General features: G+C 45.5%; 1 protein-coding gene across 1 annotated transcript in view; it reads left to right on the top strand.

Annotated features, from left to right (window-relative positions):
* The window catches only part of LOC122816881 (activity dependent neuroprotector homeobox), a gene marked incomplete in the record, with an annotated part of 782,566 nt that overhangs the window by 335,554 nt on the left and 425,376 nt on the right, over positions 1–21,636 (top strand). The window contains 1 exon segment of the mRNA XM_044089956.1: positions 6,656–6,699.

Genomic DNA, 21,636 nt, shown 5'->3' with positions numbered 1-21,636 from the left:
TACCAAATACTACTTCGAAGACTTCTAAAAAGCTAAGTACCCCGTTGGGGACTCTTTCTTGCCTCAGCCGATGTCAGAAAAAGTGAATAACTGTTTAACTTGTGGGAAACAAATACCTCATAAAGATTTCCACTCTTACTGCTTACCTTGTTTAGGCCCAGACCACGATGTAGCAGCTTGTCTAGCCTGTGCTTCTTTTAACCGACGGACGCTTAGACGTCGGTCGGAGTTTGCTGAGCAGTTTTTCGGCTCTGATTTTGCGTATATTATGCTGTCGGATCCTCCGACTACACAAATTACCAAAAAACGCAAAGAAAAGGACCGACACTCGCGGTCCGCGGTTTCGGCCAAAACCGTGGTTAAGCAAACCGAGTGTCTCGGTTTCGGCCGAAACCGAGCAAGCGGTTTTTTCTTCAGCCGAAACCATGCCTTCTACCGAGGCCTCTTCTAACCTGGTAGAATCGGCTTCTGAAATCCAACCTGCTGTTGTGGTTTCTCAGGAATTATCGGACACTATTCCCTTGGATATATCAACCCCTGCACGTGGAGCTGCTAGGCCTCCTGCAGCCATGTCCATTAAGGCTTTTGCCAGGGCTAAAGCAGCCAAAGCTACTAAGACTGTGCCTGTTAAGCCCCCCTCTCACAGGCCCAGCTCCAGTTCCCAAATGCTTTCTCTGGCAGAGGATCTCATTTCTTTAATAAGGGGATCCCAACCTCATCCAGACAGGGCCTCTCATCCACCTCCAGAGAAGAGACCTAGAGCAGAGCCCCCTGAGCCAGTGTCCATGGATGATTCCTCTGATGATTCAGACAATACAGACCCTCCAGAGGCTCCTTATTCTCCTTACGAAGACTCTGATGCTGAAGAGTCGATTCCTTCTGCCTCTCCACCTGAGGAATTTTCCTTTGGGGAAACCTTACATGCCATGAGGGAACAATTTCAGTGGCAGGGCCAAGATTTCTCAGACTCCAGGAAAAGGCTTAAGACCTTTTTGCATTTACCACAACATAGGCCTTTAGCTATACCTCCAGTTCTTTCTGTTGTAGATGATGCATTTAATGATGCTTGTACTGCTCCTGATTCTTTACCTCCAGCCCCTGCTAAGCCTGATAGGTTCTACAGGGTCCCGGACACACATCACCATTTATACAAGGCTCCTTTTGCAGATCCCGAGACTATCTCCCAGGGGCCTAAGGCAGTAGCATCTACCTCTGCTAAAAACCCCCTCCCTTCTGAAAGGGAATCCAGGTCCTTAGAGAGATGGGGTAAAAAAGTATACACCTCTGCTACTCTGTCAGCTAGGGCCTTGAACTGTCAGTTTCATATGATCCAATATCAGGAGTTTATGCTTGATCAGTTAACTAAGAAACTGTCCTCTGATGAACCTTTAGATAAGAAATATGTTCAGGAAATGGTGCATAACATTCAGCAAGTTAGTAACCATTCTTTAAAATGCGGCTATGATGCACTGGAGGCTTCCTTTAGATCAACCATGACTGGCACAGTTATCGGAAGGCATGCATGGTTGAAAGAACAGGCCTTGCCGGACCATGTCAAATCAAAAATATTAGATGCTCCCATGGACAAGGTCAATTTATTTGGTTCTCCTGCACAGCAGGTACTGAAGAAAATGGAAGAGAAGGCAAAATCTGTACAAACAGTGAAAGACTTCTTACAGGTCCAACCTCCAAGGTTTAGCAGGAACTGGCCCTCCAAAAATTGGTCCTTTCCGGACTCCTCTAAAGCACAGAGAGGCAGGAATAGGCGTTCAAGAGGCAGAAATCAATCCAGGGGTGCCTACAGGGGACGCCAGTGGCAGGGCAACAACCAGCGAGGCACAGACGCAGCCACCACCACTGCAACAGGACAATCACAGTGACTTGGCTCTTGCACCGCCTACCAGGGAACAGCTAGCAGCACCCTTAGGCGGAAAGCTAGCCTTATTTTCAAAGAACTGGCATTACATCACAAGGGACAAGTGGATTTTGCAAACTATAGACCAAGGTTACAGGTTTCATTTCCATACTCTACCAGGGAAAAGAGGAATGCCAAACCTACCACCAAATCAAAAGATAGAAGCTCTAAAACAAATAGCTCAATTAGTACGAATGAGAGCGGTGGAAAAGGTACCATCTATGGAACAAGGAAAGGGATTTTACTCCAGACTCTTCCAGGTACCAAGAAAAGAGAAAAAATGGAGGCCTATTCTCGACCTGTCCGCTTTAAACACATTCCTCATTATTCCAAAATTCAAAATGCTGACTCTACAGCAGCTTCTTCCCATGCTGGGCAAGGAGTCTTGGCTGGTAAATCTAGATCTCAAGGAGGCATACCTGCACGTCCCCATACGACCAAATTGCAGAAGATACCTCAGATTTCTTGCAGGATCAGAGCATTATCAATTCTCAGCATTGCCCTTTGGCTTATCTACTGCGCCCAGAGTGTTCGCGAAATGCCTGGCATCAGTAATCGCTCATTGCAGACTTCAGGGAATCCAAATTTATCCCTACCTGGACGACTGCCTGATACAAGCGGACAACAAAAGCAAGCTAACAGAAGACTTACAAAGAGTCATTTACTTGCTGCAAGCCCTGGGATACACAGTCAATATAAAAAAGTCAAGGCTGATACCATCCCAAAGAATAACCTTTTTGGGTGCAGAGCTGGACACATCAAAACAGATGGCATTCCTGACTGTAGAAAAACAAGAACAACTTCCTCTCTACTTCTTGGCATTAACAAAGCAGAACCATCTAACAGCAAGAAAAGTACTGCAAGCCCTGGGCTTCATGGCATCCTGCATAATTCTGGTCCCTCATGCCAGACTGCATATGAGAAAACTACAGTGGTACCTGAAGAATTTATGGTCTCAACACAAACACAGTCTAGAAACCAAAATTCCACTAATACCATGCCTGAAGCAAGAGTTCCTATGGTGGGCTCAGGCCTGTCAATCAAACACAGGTTTGCCCTTCTACAGCATTCAACCAAGCCAAACCATCACAACGGACGCCTCAGACCTCGGTTGGGGGGCCCACATGCTGGACAAGTGCATACAAGGCTTATGGACTCAAGATCAGCTGCACCTGCACATAAATCTAAAAGAAATGCTGGCAGTAAAATTGGCAATCCAGACATTCAGACCATTCCTCCAAGAAGGGCAGTTGATGATAAGGACGGACAACACCACAGTTACGTGGTACATCAACAAACAGGGAGGCACACATTCATACCCTCTATGCCGGATGGCACTGGATCTATGGAATGTGGCTCTGAGCTACAACATTCAGTTACAAGCAATTTTTGTACCGGGAAAAGAAAACATTCTAGCAGACATATTAAGCAGAACTACCACGGATGCCCACGAATGGATGCTGCACCCGGACATCTTCAAAGCCATCACAAGAAAATGGGGACTACCACAAATAGACTTATTTGCATCCCCACTCAATCACCAGCTAAAGAAATTCTGCACAAGGACATACCACCCACTTGCTTGGAAGGTGGACTCCCTATCTTTCAGTTGGAAAAACCTGACAGCATATGCATTCCCACCACTTCCTTTGATGCACAAGGTGCTATTGAAGATCAAAGAGGAACGTCCAAGGATCATTCTGATAGCTCCAGACTGGCCAAGACAACATTGGTACCCATTACTGAGGAGCATGTCTCGGGAACAAATGTGGACACTGCCTCTGATCCCACTGCTGTTAACACAGAACAACTACAACATCCTGCATCTAAACCTGAAAACTCTGCAACTGACTGCATGGAACATTACATAAGAGCAACTAACCCAAATTTATCCCAAAGGGTTAAAGACATTATCCTTGAGGCTCGCAGACCTTCAACAAGAAAGAATTATGCAGCAAAATGGAAAAGATATCTTTGGAGTACTGCAAAGGGAAAAGATGTGTCACTGGTAAACATAGCCAACATCCTGGAGTACTTGGCAGAGCTCTTCCATACAGGCCTGTCCTATTCCTCCATCAAGATACATGCATCAGCTATTTCGGCAGAATACAGCTTGGATCCTCCTCTCTTCTCACATCCTCTGCTCAGACAGTTTCTGAGAGGAATTAAAAATGTAAAACCTCCTAGGAAACCACCATTGCCAGCATGGGACTTGAACTTTGTGCTAGAAAAATTGACACTTCCTCCTTTCGAACCAGCAGCAACAGCAGAATTACAATACTTATCCTGGAAGACTGCTTTCCTGCTGGCAATCACTTCAGCGAGAAGGGTTTCTGAACTACAGGCATTAATGGCAGTGCAACCCTTCCTGATCTTCCATCAAGACAGAGTGTCCATGAGAACAAATCCTACATTTATGCCTAAGGTGGTATCCAGAGTGTCTTTAAACCAGTCTATCCACCTACCTACATTCTTCCCCAACCCACAGAACAGGGGAGAAAGACTGCTGCATACCTTGGATGTGCATAGACAATTACGCTACTACCTGGACAGGACCAAGTGCAATAGAAAAACTGACCAGCTTCTGGTAGCATATGCAACAGGAAGGGATGGAAAAGCAATTTCAAAACCGACAATCTCCAAGTGGATAGGAAATTGCATTAGATTTTGTTACTCCTACCATGGAAAGAAAACTCCAGAGAACATCAGGCCTCACTCCACAAGGGCTACAGCCACTACTACAGCTTTCTTACGAGGGGTGGCTACCAAGGACATTATAGAGGCTGCTACTTGGACCTCCGTGCATACATTTGCCAAACATTATAATTTACCTTTATACTCTAGATCCCGAGCAGGTTTTGCCACTGCTGTTTTGCAAGGGATCCTAACTACACCATAATCTCTCTTTTTTCCTCCTCCCCTAGTTTGGCTATGGTATTCTACCCATTTGTAAGGACTGCAGATGCATCCTTGAAGGACATAGTACAGTTTTGTACCTACCATAAATGTAGATGTCCGATAGGAATGCATCTGCAGTCAGGATTACCCACCCGCCTTCCCCTCTGTGGTACTCCTAGGGTATTAGCCATCTTTCAGCTAGCTTTGGGGGGGATCTATTATAGTGTATTTGTTTGTATATATGTGCATACATGTTTATTTTATGTGTTTGCTCTCTACTATTTGGAAACACTGGCATTTATCCAAATTTAGCCATCCAAGAGGGCACCTGGCATCTGGGGCAAGAAACACTGAGGAAAATGGCGTCGGCTGATGCCTTTATACCCGAAGAACTGCAGCTATGACGTCGGGTGAAGTGCGACACCAGCCGAAGCCAGACCCAGACTTTGGAATCCGGCAGACCGAAGGGCTGCCTGACAACAGGACAACCCATTTGTAAGGACTGCAGATGCATTCCTATCGGACATCTACATTTATGGTAGGTACAAAACTGTACTTTGTGTACACTTGCCATAAATGTAGATGTTCGAGTATATTCACTGTTGCAGTCCTGGTTACCCTCCCTCCAGCCCCATGACTTCTTTTGGCTATACCTCTTCTCTCCTTTACAGTGCTTAAAAGCTTTTTGGTGTATTTGCTTTTTTGTTGGAGGTATAACCTTGTATATTTATAGATTTAATTGCTTCCCATTAGGGGGGCACCTGATATCTGGGGCAAGAAAAACTGATGTAATGACGTCAGCTGCATGTTTTATACCCCTGACGTCACGGAAGAGGAGACCGCAACCGATGTAGGACCCAAGACTTTGTTAATCAGGCCGACTGAGGGCTACTGCAAGCAGATAACTGAAATGTGATGACTGCAAAAGTGAATACACACTAACATCTACATTTATGGTAAGTGTTCATAGCTGTACTTTCTGCTCTGCAGACATTTGTTTGGAGTAATGTGTCTTCTTAAATTGCTTGAGTCAGTGATAATGTTTTTCTGTTTTTTTCTGGTCTTTACAAGTTATGTAAGTTACACTTTTTAAAAGTACTTGTATAATTTGGGGGGCTTCAGTTCAGAGCAACTCTTTTGAAAAGCATGTAAAATAACATGCAGATTTGCATAACATTATTCAGTTTTGAGTGAATTTATTTTGTTTTTCTTTTGCTGCCATTCTCTTTGGTCATTAGTGGCCCATTCATTCCCTATCACTATGATGAGAGTCAACAGGGAAAGCACAATATTTAGAGATGGGTAATTTGAGATCTTTTTTTGCATCCCTATTCCCCCCCCCCCTGTCCCATTGTGGGCTGTAGCAAAGGGTGTCTACTCGCTTCCCCAAGAGATTGTGATCATTTCTGCAGTCTCCACAAGGGATATTGCACCATCCAGTGTACACCGCCCCCGGTTACGCACATTACTCCCATTCTACCTCTGTGAGAGGCGACTGGGCTGTGCACCTTCTTTACCCCATTGTTGGAGCCACTAAGTATGGCTCAGGCAGCCAGGGTTCCATCAAGACTCCATACTCTGCTCTGTGGTGCCAGTTCTGAATTAATTTATTGCTAGTGCAGAATATTTTATTGTAGCAGTCTGAAAGCTATAGTTCTTTCATGCGTGGTTTATGAAAGCTGGTGAGCACAGAGATTGTGGCTTATGTAGGTAAGTGCTCAGAGTGGTTTAGTGTCATTTCTCCATTATTTTGCTGTGACTCTTGGATGTGCTTTGAGTTTATAGTTGTCTATCCCACTTGTTCTTATTTACTCAACACTTTCATTTTTTTTTTTTTTGTAGGACTTAACCGTGGGTAATCACAGCTTGGAGAAAAGGCAGTGTAGGTAAGAGTTTGTTTTCTTTCCCCTTGAGTACTTGCATATGTGTTGATTGCTAACTTATGTTCATTTTTTTACTTGACATATTCACATTTGTATATGACAGAGTATAAAATGCTTCCACCAGGTGTTCTTCGTGTTTCACTGTTTCAGTCATCACATTTGGGTTTTCTGCCTGCAGGTAGCCCTCAGCCGGCCTGAATACCAGAGTCTTTGGATTCCTGTGTCGGGTGCGGTCTCTTCTTCCATGACGTCAGGTCGTTAGGGGTATAAAAACTGCAGCCAATACCATTACATCAGTCTTTCTTGCCGTGTGGTGCCCGAAGCAGAAGCCGTTCGCAAGCGCCGGTCGGCTGACTCCTGAAATTTTCGTTTGAGTTTCAGACCTGAAGTCTTCAAAAAAAGATGAGTACCCCGTTGGGGATCCTTTTTCTTGCTCCAACCGATGTCAGCAAAAGTTAACAATTGTCTTACCTGTGGAAAGCAAATACCTCATAAAGATTTTCATTCATATTGCATCCCCATTTTAGGCCCAGACCACGACGTCCCTCGCCGTTGGATGTCCTTCAAGGATGCATCTGCAGTCCTTACAAATGGGTTGTCCTGTCGTCAGGCAGCCCTTCGGTCGGCCGGATTCCAAAGTCTGGGTCTGGCCTCGGCTGGTGTCGCACTTCACCCGACGTCATTGCTGCAGTTATTCGGGTATAAAGGCATCAGCCGACGCCATTTTCCTCTGTCTTTCTTGCTGCGTGGCGCCCGAAGCAGAAGCTGTTCACAAGTGCCGGTCGGTCAGAACCAGAGATTACTACTACCGAAGACTTCTAAAAAGCTAAGTACCCCGTTGGGGACTCTTTCTTGCCTCAGCCGATGTCAGAAAAAGTTGAATAACTGTTTAACTTGTGGGAAACAAATACCTCATAAAGATTTCCACTCTTACTGCTTACCTTGTTTAGGCCCAGACCACGACGTAGCAGCTTGTCTAGCCTGTGCTTCTTTTAACCGACGGATGCTTAGACGTCATCCAAGTCTAAAACTCGCACCACGCCTAGAAAACCTACGTCCAAACCACATGCTCAGGCCCATATGCCAAAAAAAATGCTTAGAGTGGCTGAAGACCTTATTACCTTAATTAGGGAAAGCCAGCCTCCCCCCTCTAAGAGACCTAGAACTGATTTTCCTTCTGATTCTTCTGATCAGGAATCTGATTTTTCTGTTCCTTCTGATTACCAGGATTTGCCCTTATCTACCTATGAGGATTCTGATGCAGAGGATTCCATTCCCTCTGCTTCCCCTCCAGAAGATTTTTCTTTTGGTGAAACCTTGCACATTCTTAAGGAGCATTTCTGCTGTGAAAGCCAGGATTACTCTGACTCCAAAAAGAAGCTTAGGGAATTCTTACTCCTTCCTCAACACAGGCCTTTAGCTATCCCTCCTGTTCTGGACACTGTAGATGATGCTTTCTTGGAATCTAGCCTTTCCCCAGACACTTTACCTCCAGCTCCCAGGAAACCTGACCGGTATTGCAGAGTACCTGACTCTCTCAGTTTCCTCTTCAAGAATCCTACTGCGGATCCAGAGACCATTTCCGGCATTAAGGATACTTCTGCCAAAAATCCTACCCCTTCTGATAGAGATTCTAGAGCCTTGGACAGATGGGGTAAGAAGGTATACACTTCTGCTACTTTGGCCATTAGGGCTTTAAATTGCCAATTTCATATGTTAAAGTACCAGCAGCATATTATGGGACTACTTAAACAGAAAATGATGTTGATTCCTGACTGTACCGAACACAAAGAATTACAGGATTTAATGCATTCTGCAGAACAAGTTGGTAAACATACTTTGCAATGTGGTTTTGACTCTAGAAGCATCTTGCAGGGCTGCTGTCACTGGGTCTGTACTTAGAAGGCATGCTTGGCTTAAGGAGCAAAACTTGCCAGATCATGTTAAAGCTAAATTACTGGATGCTCCCTTAAATCTGCTTTGTTGCCAAACAGGCGGTCTTGAAGTCCTCAAAAGTATGGAGGAAAAAGCTAAATCTGTGCAAACTGTTAAAGAATTCCTATAAGTACAGCCTCCCAGATTTAGTAGGCATTGGCCTTCAAAGAACTGGGTCCTGTTCAGTCTCTTCCAGGCCTTCTCAGTTCAAACTCGGGAACAGCAGATCACCTAGGTTACAGTCTCAGGCTGTGCACAGGCCAAAGCAGGGAGTAGTAAGTCACCCCCCCTACAACATAATGGCACAGTGACTTAACCTTAACCCTTCCAAGCCCTGCTCAACTGCCTTCACCCTGCATGCAAAAAACTGGGAACTCATTACCCAGGAAAAATGGGTGTTTAATATAGTTTCCCAAGGATACAGATTCCACTTCCACACCCTACCAGCTCCAAACGGTTGGCCAGACCTACCCCAAAATCAGTGGGTGGAGGCCCAACAGCAGGTTCTTTCTCTTCTATGTACTGGGGCTATTCAACCTGTCCCAGCAGAACAAGGAGGACAAGGTTTTTATTCAAGACATATCCTGGTACCCAGAAAAGTCGGCTTCTGGCATCCTATCCTGGACCTCTCTGTTCTAAACACTTTTCTGGTAATCCCAAAATTCAAAATGCTAACACTTCAACATCTTCTTCCTATGCTAGGCAAACATGCCTGGTTGGCAACCTTAGACTTAAAGGAAGCTTACCTGCACATTCCAATAAGGGAATCTTGCAGGAAATACCTACGCTTCAGGGCAGGCTCCATGCACTATCAGTTTTCTGCACTTCCCTTTGGCTTATGTACTGTGCCCAGGGTATTCACAAAGTGTCTAGCTCCAGCCATTGCATTTTGCAGGCAGATAATACCCATACTTGGATGATTGTCTAATTCAGGCAGAAAGCCAGGATTTGCTATTACAACATCTGGCATTTGTAAAAACTTCTAACCTCACTGGGGTACACCATAAACTAAAAGAAATCTCACCTAGTACCCTGCCAACAGATTGTATTCCTGGGAGCAAGCTTGAACACAACTTCCCAGATGCTTTGCTCACTCCAGGGAAACAAGTTTATTTGACCATCTACTTCAAACTATTGGCCACAAAGCCCTAGCTATCTGCAAGTCCTGGGGTTCATGACCTCTTGCATTCTACTAATTCCAAATGCAAGACTGCATATGAGGAAACTACAGTGGTATGTAAAAAGCCTATGTTGTCAACATTCTCAGGAACTGTAATCAATGACTCCTATCATTCCTGGTATAAAGACAGAGTTGCTTTGGTGGCAGAGGCCTGCTTACCACAACAAGGGGCTCACTTTCTCTCTACCCCCTGCTGCCCAAACCCTAACAGATGTATCACAGATGCATGGAGGGCTCACTTGGCAGGGCAGTGCATTCAGGGTAAATGGAACCAGAGAGAGGTGCACCTGCATATCAACCAAAAAGAAATGTTAGCTGTACAGAATTCCCTGACAGCCTTCAAAGACCACTTTCTTCCTGGACAGCTATTGGTAAATGCAGACAACACCACAGTTATGTGGTATGTAAGCAGGGGAGAACCCACTCGTACGCTCTCTGCAGACTAGCCATGGCTCTGTGGAACAAAGCCTTGAGCTACCAAGTGCACCTTCAAGCTCAATTCCTGCCAAGCAAGCTAAATTCACTGGCAGACGACTTGAGCAGAAATCTCATGGACCCCCACAAATGGAAACTGGAACCAAAAATATTCAACCTGTTGAACAAATGGGGGACTTCAGAGGTAGACCGGTTTGCCTCCCCACAGAACTACCAATTGGGACAAATTCTGCACAAGGACTCCCCGCAGTCGAGCTTGGAAAGTGGATGCCCCGTGCTTTACCTGGGAATGCCTCTCCCTTTATGCCTTTCTCCCTGTGCCTCTCCTCTCGAAGGTTCTGCTAAAGATCAAACAGTACAAGCCAAAGACAATACTTATTGTACCAGACTGGTCATGCCAGCTCTGGTACTGCCTCTTGCGCAGTATGACAGTGCTAGAACTATGGCACCTGCCTCAGACCCCTTCCCTGCTGTCCCAGCAGTCGGGCCAGATTCTGCATCCTCAGCTTCAAACCCTGAACCTTGCAGCCTGGCTAATTCCTTGAGCTCTCCAATAGCATCCCTTAGTAAGAAGGTGGTAGATGTCATTCTGGAGGCAAGGAGGCCTAGTACTAGAAAATCCTATGCTGAAAAGTGGAAAAGATACTTTTCCTGGAGCCAGACTCTGGATGAGTACAATGGTGCCCAGCTTACCTCATATTCTTCAGTACTTAACAGAAATGCTCCACAAGGGCCTATCCTTCTCGTCAATTAAAATTCATGCCTCTGCCATTTCATCACATTATAATACCGAGCCACCCCTCTTCTCTCACCCCCTGCTAAAACAATTCCTTAGAGGGGCCAAAACTTTAAGATCCCCCAGGAGAGCCCCTTCTCCAGCCTGGGACCTTAACTTTGTATTGGAAAATCTCACTTTCCCTCCCTTTAAGCCAGCTGCAACAGCATAGTTGGAATTCCTTTCTTAGAAAACAGCCTTCTTTCTAGCCATCACTTCAGCAAGAAGAGTGTCTGAATTACAGGCCCTCATGGCAGTGGAACCCTTCATTATCTTCCATGCAGACAGGGTTTCCCTCAGGACCAATCCTTCCTTTATGCCCAATGTGGTGTCTAGTGTGGCCCTAAATCAGTCCATTCATTTGCCTACTTTTTTCCCTAATCCACAAAACAAAGGAGAACTCATACTGCACTCTCTGGACATGCACAGACAACTTAGATTTTGTTTGGACAGAACTAAGCCTCTCAGAAAATTTGAACAGCTGCTAGTTGGCTTTGCAGTAGGGGCAGAGGGGAAGGCCATTTCAAAGCAAACCATTTCCAAATGGATAGCCCATTGCATTCATTTCTGCTAAGAGCACCATGGAAAATCTACCCCACAGGGGATAAGATCAGATTCCACCAGGGCTGCATCTACCTCTGCAGCCTATCTGGAGCTCTGTACATCTAAATCCAGAGCTGGTTTTGCCACTGCAGTCTTGTAGGGCTTAATAGCTGGCCCTAATGCTCTCTAACTTCCTCCTCTATTCCTTAGCTTTGGGAATCAACCCAAATGTGCTGACTGCAACAGTGAAACACGAAGAACATAGTACAGATGTTATTCGTATTTCATTGTTGCAGTCATTACATTTAGGGTAATCTGCTGGCAGGTTGCCCTCAGTCGGCCTGATTAACAAAGTCTTGGGTCCTCGTCGGTTGCTGTCCCTTCTTCCATGACGTCAGGTCATCAGGGGTATAAAACACGCAGCTGACGCCATTACGTCAGTCTTTCTTACTGTGCAGTGCCCGAAGCAGAAGCAGTTTGCAAGTGCCGGTCGGCCAACTCCTGAAATTTTCATTTTCGAGTTTCAGAACCGAAATCTTCAACTAAAAGCTAAGTACCCCATTGGGGAAACTTCTTTTTGCTCCATACCGATGTCAGTAAAAGTTAATAATTGCATTACTTCTGGGAAGCAAATACCTCATAAGGATTTTCATTTGTACTGTATTCCTTGTCTAGGCCCTGACCACAACGTGCCTTGCTGTCAGTTTTGTGCTAAATTTAATCAACGCACTATTAAACATCTGTATATTTTTGCTTCTAAATATTTTGTCTCGCGATTTTATTATCCAGAAATGTCGGTTAGCAGTCAGACTACCGGAATACCTAAAAAACGCAAAGAAAAAGACCGTCGAGGTCCAAAACTGGCGACGACACTTCTCCTAAGCCAGTTCGCCGGTTCTCAGTGAGGCGCTTTCGCAGCCCCTAATACCCGCTACTTCTGATTCGCAGGCCTCTACTCAGACCCATTCGGAGTCCGGTATGCCGCGAGATGCTTCAAATGTGGAACCTGCAGGTGTCTCTACCTTAGATGGGTCCGGAGCCGCTGTGTAGGCACCGGCTTCTGAGGGTATTTTCAGGCCTACAGATTTGTGTATTAGACCGACACCATCTTCAAAACTAAGGCCAAAATCTAAATCTATGTCTAAAAAAACGACGCCTGGGCCACTTGTGCAGGCCCCTCTGCCTAAAAAACAAATGATCAAAATGGCTGAAGATTTAATTACTCTGATCAGGGGGAGCCAACCCCCTCCTTCCAAGAGGCCTAGGCAAGACATTGATTAGGAATCTTCTGAACAGGATTCTATTTCTTCTGACTCTTCTAATGAACAGGATTTTTCTATACTTACTTATGAGGACTGTGATGCAGAAGATTCCATTCCTTCTGACCCCCCCCCCCCCGAGGATTTCTCTTTTGGGGAAACTTTACATACCTTAAGGGAACATTTCCACTGGGAAAGTCAGGATTTCTCTGAATCTAAAGAGAGACTTAGGGATTTTCTTCTTTTTCCTCAGCATAGGCCTTTGGCTATACCTCCTGTTCTAGATATTGTTGATGTTTTTTCGGAATCTAGTATGGCTCCTGATTCTCTGCCTCCGGCTCCTTGTAAGGCAGACAGATACTACAGGGTTCCTGACCCCCACAAATTCCTTTTCAAAAATCCTGTTGCAGATCCTGAAACCATTTCTCAGGGTCCCAAGGGCATTAAGGCCTCTACTGCTAAAAATCCTACCCCTTCTGATAGACTCCAGGGTGCTAGATAGATGGGGTAAGAAGGTTTACACGTTTGCAACCTTGGCAATCAGGGCTTTGTTAATTTCATATGCTTAAATATCAACAGCACATCATGGGACTGCTTAAACAAAAAAATGATGTTAATTTCTGACTGTGTGGAAGATAAAGCTTTACAGGATTTATTGCATTCAGCTGAACAAGTTGGAAAACCTGCTTTGCAATGTGGTTTTGATTTTTTGGAGGACTCTTGCAGGGCTGCTGTAACTGGGTCTGTGCTAAGAAGGCATGCTTGGCTCAAAGAGCAAACTCTGCCTGATCATGTCAAAGCAAAGTTGTTGGATGCTCCTTTACAAGAGGACAGTCTCTTTGGTAATAAGGCTGAAGAAGTTTTAAAAAAGATGGAAGGTAAAGCTAAATCTATGCAAACTGTGAAAGATTTCTTACAAGTGCAGTCTCCAAGATTTAGTAGGCACTGGCCTACTAAGAACTGGTCCTTTCCCGTTCCTTCAAGAGCCACTCAAGTCAAACCCAGACATTCCAAAAGCTCCAGGTTTCAGTCACAAGAGACTTTCAGAGCAAAACAGTGGGGTGCCTCCGCCTCCAAATCTGAAAACAACAAGGCACCTCCCTATGGTAAACAATCTCAATGACTTCCCTCTGCACTCACCAAGCACTTAACTTTCAGCCGCCCCTTTGGGGGGAAAACTGGCACTTCATGCATGAAACTGGCAACTGATAAGCCAGGAAAAATGGGTTTTAAATATAGTATCTGAGGGATACAGATTTAATTTCCACATGTTGCCATTCCCAAACGGATGGCCAGACCTGCCCCCAAATCAGTGGGCAGAGGCCCAGAAACAAGTTCTGTCCCTCATGAACATGGGGGCTATTCAACCAGTACCAGAAGAGGAAAAGGGACAAGGTTTCTATTCAAGACTTCCTGGTACCCAGAAAAGACAAATCATGGTGCCCAATTCTGGACTTATCTACTCTAAACACATTCCAAAATTCAAGATGCTGATTCTTCAACAGTTACTTCCTGTGCTAGGCAAAGATGCCTGGTTGGTAACTCTAGACTTAAGGCGTACCTGCATAACCCAATTAGGGAATCTTGCAGAAGATACCTCAGATTTGGCCGGCTAAGATCTAGCTGTATTCAACTGGACGTATAAGAGAAATTAAGTACTTTTTATCTGCACTTTTTTCAAATAATACAGTATTTAAATTGATTTGTGTTGCATGAATATTAACTGAATTGGAAGTTTTGACTCTGTTCTTCAGTTAGTTTTCCCACCCACCCTCCATGTTTCTGTTTTGGTATTAATCTTAGTGACTTTGAAACTGCCCGCCCCTCTTGTAAATTTGTGTTTGGATACTCCTTCTGGGCCCATCTCATTTGCTCACTCAACTGAGTGCAGTGATATCATATTCTGATTTCAGGCACTCCTACTGTGTGGAAAGAGAACAAAAAAAATAATTTTAAGCTTGTTTCCTGCCTTTCCTGTTAAGTGGTCTAGACTGTAGGCTTCTGAGCCCCCAAGCCCTTTTGTGTTGGAGGGAAGCCTTCTAGCTTAGTTTTGTTTCTTATAACTAGCCAGTTTTCCAGTTTCAACACTCAAATCTGTTTCTTTGAACTCAGCACTTGTTCAGAACTCATTGTAAGCACTACATAAGTTGCAAATTACTACAGCACTCCGCTTTCCTCACTTGTCTAGAGGAAAGCAGTTTTTAGTAGTTAATTAATAAGCACCTATCCAGGCATGTCTAAGGGTCAGCTCCCAGTGATTTCTCCTGTCTACCTGATGAATCTGGGCATCTTGGGGCAATGCAGCAATTGCCTCATGTACACAGACAATCCTCTCCTCCTACCACCCAACATTACAACCTGTGAGAGATGCACTAATATAGCCAAACTGGAAGCAAAGTTCTCTTCACCCAAGACTGGACTTGACAGTCAAGAGGAGAAGGTAGACACTTGCACCACACCACACTCATCACATAGTCCCTCAAAGCTTACATCACCAAAACACACATATAGAAACACAAAACACACACCTACATTCGCGGAGGCTCTCAACAAAAACCTGCCCAAGCATCAGGGACGTCTAAAGCATAAACACAAGCAAACTCCACCCCCCAACACAACCCAAATGGCACACAGCCCACAACCTCAGTGTGCCACTCGACCACAGCCCATAAGGCACAACAACGTACCCAACACTCTAGTCATAGGGGACTCTATAGTCAGGCACACTAATGTTCCACTCACTAGACTAAACAAGGAGAAAGTTACTGTCAGCTGCCTGTCAGGTGCCAGGATCCGCCACGTAACGCATGCACTCAGGTCACTCCACAATAAGTACAAATATGACACTGTGATTGTCCATGTTGGTGTGAATGACCTGAGACTTACCTCCCTGAACTACATGAAAAGAGACATGGAAGAGCGAGTCTCAGATCTTGTATCCCAGGCAGGTATGACCCTAACCCTGAGTAGCATCCTGCCATCACCCAGAATAATACCACAGTACAAGGACAAAATGATTGACTTCAACAATTGGCTAAACTTCTGGTGTCATTCTAAGGGGATCCAGTATTCGTCTGCCTGGGACGACATGATCGACAGACCACGATGCTTTGCCAGAGATGGCCTGCACCTGTCGCCCTTAGGATTCCGGATACTGGCTAAGGCTCTTGTCACCCCTATAGTGCCTTTTTTAGGCAAAGTTCAAATGACAAAGTCACCACTGTAACAGGTACAAGCAAGCAAAATCTGAGGGTAATGCTACTCAATGCTAGAAGTCTAAACCTCAAAATGCACTCACTCGAGGCACTCCTTAAAATGGATAACACTGACATCTTTGCAGTGACAGAGACCTGGTTCAAAGCTCCAGAGAGCACCCCTGCATTACCAGGCTACAATTCATACCACACCTTTCGGCCACCAGACCCAGAACAAAGCACTAAAGGTAGAGGCGTGTCCATATTCTTTAAGGATATCCACACCTCCAGGCTAGTTGCACAGCATAATGCATCTGAGATTATCCAAGTGAAACTAACTCTGGGCAAGACCGCAATCCAAATTGTAGCTTGCTACAGACCCCCCACCATGCCCCAGGTTTCCCACTCCTCATTTCTTGATACACTGGAAAGTGTTAGGGTACAACCCAACACCCTAATAATGGGTGATTTCAACTACCTCACCATTAACTGGGAAAACTATTCATGTACCAACTCTTTTGCTCAAAGTCTTCTAGAATTCATAAATTCCAACGCCTTGGATCAACTTATTCACACCCCCACCAGGGGCAGCAGTATCCTAGACCTGGTCATTACCAACATGGGAAACCAGTGTTCCACACCAGTGGTCAATTCCTCGCTGGTCAGATCCGACCACAAGCTAATCAGCCTAGACATCCACATCCCACCCCCACCCCCAGTTAGGGAAACCATCGCAAAAAACTTCTCCAAAGCCAACTTCACACTTCTTAAGACAGAAGTGGCAAACTTCACGACACCCATGCAGATGGACAATAGAGGTATGACTGCTGAATCCTACACAAATGCACTTTATAAGCACTTACACGAGTGCATGGATCATGCTATCCCTAATAGAACCAAGATGTTATCCTCCAAAAAAAGGAAGCTAATCTGGTGGTCCTCTGCCATAAACAAACTCTACAACAGCAGAAAGAAACTGTTGCAAAAAAGAGTAAAATCCCATGACTGGAGGAACTCCCTGGTCAACCTCCGTAAGAAGCTGAGATCCCTCATAAAATCCTCCAAAGCTAGTTACGCAAACAAAATTGCCACTGACTCTAAAGACAACCACAAGCATTCTATAGCTATGTCAAGAATCTCAATGGGAACACTCAGATCTGCTCTGAGTTGCAGCACAATGGCGCTAGATATACAGAACCAACTGATATTGCCAACATCGTAGCAGATAGGTTCAGTGCTAACTTTACACCCCCTCTCACCCCCTAGAGTGCCCATCTGTCTACCGGAAGAATGCAAAGTTCCTATAATCATGGCTGCACAGGTTAAAAAGACACTCTCCAAAGCCAAGAACACAGCATCCATGGGACCTGACAATATCCCAGGCTGCGTTCTACACGAACTACATAATGAACTGGCACCCTACCCAAGTACCATGTTCAGTCATAGCCTCACCTCAGGCTTTGTACCCACTGAATGGCGCACCACGACGGTTATCCTGCTCCACAAAGGTGGAGCCACAACGGACCCCGGGAACTACCTCCCCATTAGCCTGACGAGCCTGGTCTGCAAGGCCATGGAACGTATCATCATGGAACTCATAAACAAAGACATTGGTAACTTCCAAACTCTGGACCCTACCCAGTTTAGATTTGTAAAAGGCAGATCATGTCTCCTAAACCTGATTGACTTCTTTGAAGAAGTCACCAAAGCCATAGATGAGGGTAAAATGGTTCACACAGCTTATCTAGATCTCGCCAAGGCTTTCAACACCATCCCCCACTCTGGAATTATAGATAAGCTCACTAAACTAGGTATAAATCCCTATGTCACAAGATGGGTTGCCAACTGGCTCACGGACAGAACCCACACTGTGAAAGTAGCAGATTCCATATCCGACTGCAGACCACTGACAAGTGGAGTACCACAGGATTCAGTCCTGGGTCCTCTCCTGTTTGGTATTTACTTCTCTGAAGTGCAGGCTAACACAGAAGGTCTTTGGCTAACAAAGTTTGCAGATTGCAAACTAGGAGCCATAATTGAAACTCCTAACGATGTGGACAAACTACAAAAGGGCCTCACTGAGACAGATACCTGGTGTCAAAGCCATGGCCTGAAGCTCAATGCCAAAAAGTGTATTGTCATCCCCTTTGGTAAAAACTCTGTACCCATGAACTACCACATAGCTGGTAGTCTACTTAATGCTGAAAATGTGATGAGACCTTGGGACACAGGTGGACAGTAGTCTCTCTTGATAATCACATCGCCACAGTGGTCAGGAAATCCTTCTGCGTGGCTCATCTCATCACAAAAGGATTCTCATCCAGAAAAAGAGAGGTCATTGTTCCCCTCTACTCATCACTCATTAGACCCATTATAGAGTACAATGCCCCTTTTGGTGTGTACCTCACAAGACATCTACAGCAACTGGAAAGACCACAGAAATACCTCACAAAGAAGATTACTGGCCTCAAACAGATGCCCTATGCAGACAGTCTCAAAAAACTACAGCTTTACTCCATCGCTTATCGTCTACTTAGGGGTGATCTCTGCCTAACATACAAAGCTATGTCAAACCCAGAGCTGTTAGACATGCTCCACTTAAAGAAATCCCAATCCATCCGAGCTACACACTCTAGGGACCTAAACCTTGTCACCACAATAAACAGAACATGCTGGAGGGATAGATTCCTGTCCCAGAGACTTCCCATACTCTGGAACAGGACTACCCATCTATGTCAAACAGAGCTCCTCATTAGCACTCTTCAAGAAAAATCTTGATGATTGGATGGGAAATTCACCCCAGGGATCACTTCTGTGGCTCTGCTCGACAGGGGCACAGGAAAATAATTTTCTTGGGTGGCGAAAGCCAGGGTACATTTTTTGGCTAGGCTTATATAGGCCCTAGGGCCAATAGCCTAGTACCTACCTATGAACCTATGATACCTCCGCTTCAAAGCAGGCTACTTGCATTACCAGTTCTCTGCACTGCCCTTTGGCTTATCTACTGCATCCAGGGTCTTAAAGTGCCTGGTTCCAGTAATTGCATTTTACAGGCAAAGAAATATTCAAATATATCCATACCTGGACGGTTGTCTAATTCAGGCAGAAAACAAGGACACTCTTCTAAAGCATCTGGTGTTTGTAAAAAGGGTTCTAACTTGTCTAGGGTACACCATAAACGAAAAGAAATCACAACTGGTACCCTCTCAAAAAAAGTTACATTCCTGGGTGCAAGCTTGAATACAATTGCCCAGATGACTTACCTTACGCCAGAAAAGCAAATTCAAGTGGTGACTTACTTCAAACAGGTGGCCACAAAAACCCTGCTATCTGCAAGACAAATTCTGCAGGCCTTGGGGTTCATGGTGGCCTGCATTCTTCTAATTCCATATGCAAGACTGCATATGAGGAAACTTTAGTGGTACTTGAAAAGTTTATGGAGTCAACATTGTCACAGCCTGGAAACAATGATTCCTATCATACCTTGCCTGCAACTAGAGTTCCTATGGTGGGCAGAGGTCTGCCACCAAAACAAGGGGCTGACATTCACTCCACCCCCTGCCGCCCAAACCTTAACTACAGACGCATCAGGCTATGCTTGGGCTCATCTGGCTGGGAAGTGCATTCAGGGCAGATGGAGCCCAAATCAAATGCACCTTCGTATCAATCAGAAGGAGATGCTAGCTGTACAGAATGCACCGATAGCCTTCAAGGACTACCTTCATCTGGAACATTTAATGATAGACAGGCAACACCACAGATGTCCTTCAAGGATGCATCTGCAGTCCTTACATATGGGTTGTCCTGCCTCAGGCAGCCCTTCGGTCGGCCAGATTCCAAAGTCTGGGTCCGGCGTCGGCTGATGTCGCCCTTTTCCCCGACGTCAGAGCACCTGGGGTATAAAAACGTCAGCCGACGCAATCTTCCTCGGTCTTTCTTGCCGCGCGGTGCCCGAAGCAGAAGCAGTTCGCAAGTGCCGGTCGGCCAGCTCCTGTGATTTCAGCTACCGAAGTCTTCAAAAGCTAAGTACCCGTTGGGACTCTTTCTTGCCTCAGCCGATGTCAGATCAAACGGTTAAAGTTAATAATTGTTTAACTTGTGGGAAACAAATACCTCATAAGGATTTCCACTCTTACTGCTTACCCTGCCTAGGCCCAGACCACGACGTCTCGGCCTGCACAGCCTGTGCTTCCTTCAATAAACGCACTCTTAGGCGTCGGGCAGAGTTTGCGGAGGAATATGTTGGGGAAAAATTCTCTTATATCATGCCGTCGGAGCTTCCGACAGCTCATCTACCCAAAAAAACAGAGGGATAAGGACCGACACACGCGGTCTGCGGTTTCGGCCGACTCCACGCCTAGGCCCTACCGCGAGTGTCTCGGTCTCTGCTGAAGCCGAATCTCTACCGCTTCAGACCGACGACACCGCACAGCCGGTAACTTCGGTACCGGAGGCCACCACTGGGTTGGTCATAGAATTTCCTTCTGAAACCGGTGCTCAGGAAATATCCGACACCATTTCTGTTGATAAAACTACTCCAGCACGTGGGGCAGCCAGGCCTCCTGTATCCATGTCCATTAAGGCCTTTACTCGTGCTAAAGCTGCTAAACAGCCAAAATCTCTCCCTCCTAAGGCTATTCCTCAGGGATCCACTACCGGTTCACAAATTTTAAGTTTGGCTGAAGACCTTATTTCCTTTATCAGGGGCTCTCAGCCACATCCAGACAGGGGCTCCCAACCACCTCCAGGCAAAAGGCCCAGGGTTGAGCAGACTGATCCCCAGTCAAATACAACTACAAGCTCAATTCCTGCCAGGAAAGCTGAATACTCTGGCAGACGAACTAAGCAGAAATCTCATGGACCCACACGAATGAAAACTGGAACCAACGGATTTTCAACATGTTGACACGCCAATGAGAGGGGAGTCCAGACATAAATCTTTTTGCCTCACCCCAGAACTGTCAGTTGAACAAATTCTGCACACGACTCCATCACAAAAAAGCTTGGAAAGTGGATGCTCTCTCATTTAGCTTGCAAACCTATCAGTCTATGCTTTTCCCCCTCTGCTCTCCAAAGTTCTACTAAAAGTCAGACAGGACAAACCAAAAATGATTATGATTGTTCCAGACTGGCCTCGCCAACACTGGTACCCACCCCTGCGCAATGTGTTGCACCTTCTACCGTGGCACCTGCCTCAGACACCTTACTTACTGTCTCAGCAGAGCAACCAAATTCTGCACATTCAGCTCCAAACTTTGAATCTTGCAGTGTGGCTAATCACCTAAATTCACCCTTAGCATCCCTCAGCAAACCTGTGATGGATGTCATTTTGGAGGCTAGAAGGCCTAGTACTAGAAAATCTTATGCTGACAAATGGAAAAGATTCTGTGCCTGGAACCAATCACAAGGAATAAGCACAGCAGTGCCAAATATTCCTCAGATTTTACATTACTTAACTGAGATGCTTCACAAGGGCCAGTCCTTTTCTTCCATAAAAATCCATGCGTCTGCCATTTCAGCTCACTACAGCACAGAACCTCCCCTCTTCTCTTACCCTCTGCTAAGGCAGTATCTCAGAGGGACTAAAAACTTAAGACCTCCCAGGAGAGCTCCAACCCC

Source organism: Protopterus annectens, chromosome 12.part0, assembly GCF_019279795.1.
Source record: "Protopterus annectens isolate FY-2018-M chromosome 12.part0, PAN1.0, whole genome shotgun sequence".
Classification (NCBI taxonomy): Eukaryota; Metazoa; Chordata; order Ceratodontiformes; family Protopteridae; genus Protopterus; species Protopterus annectens.
Note: the sequence above shows the minus strand (reverse complement) of the source record. Positions and strands in the feature narration are given on the sequence as shown.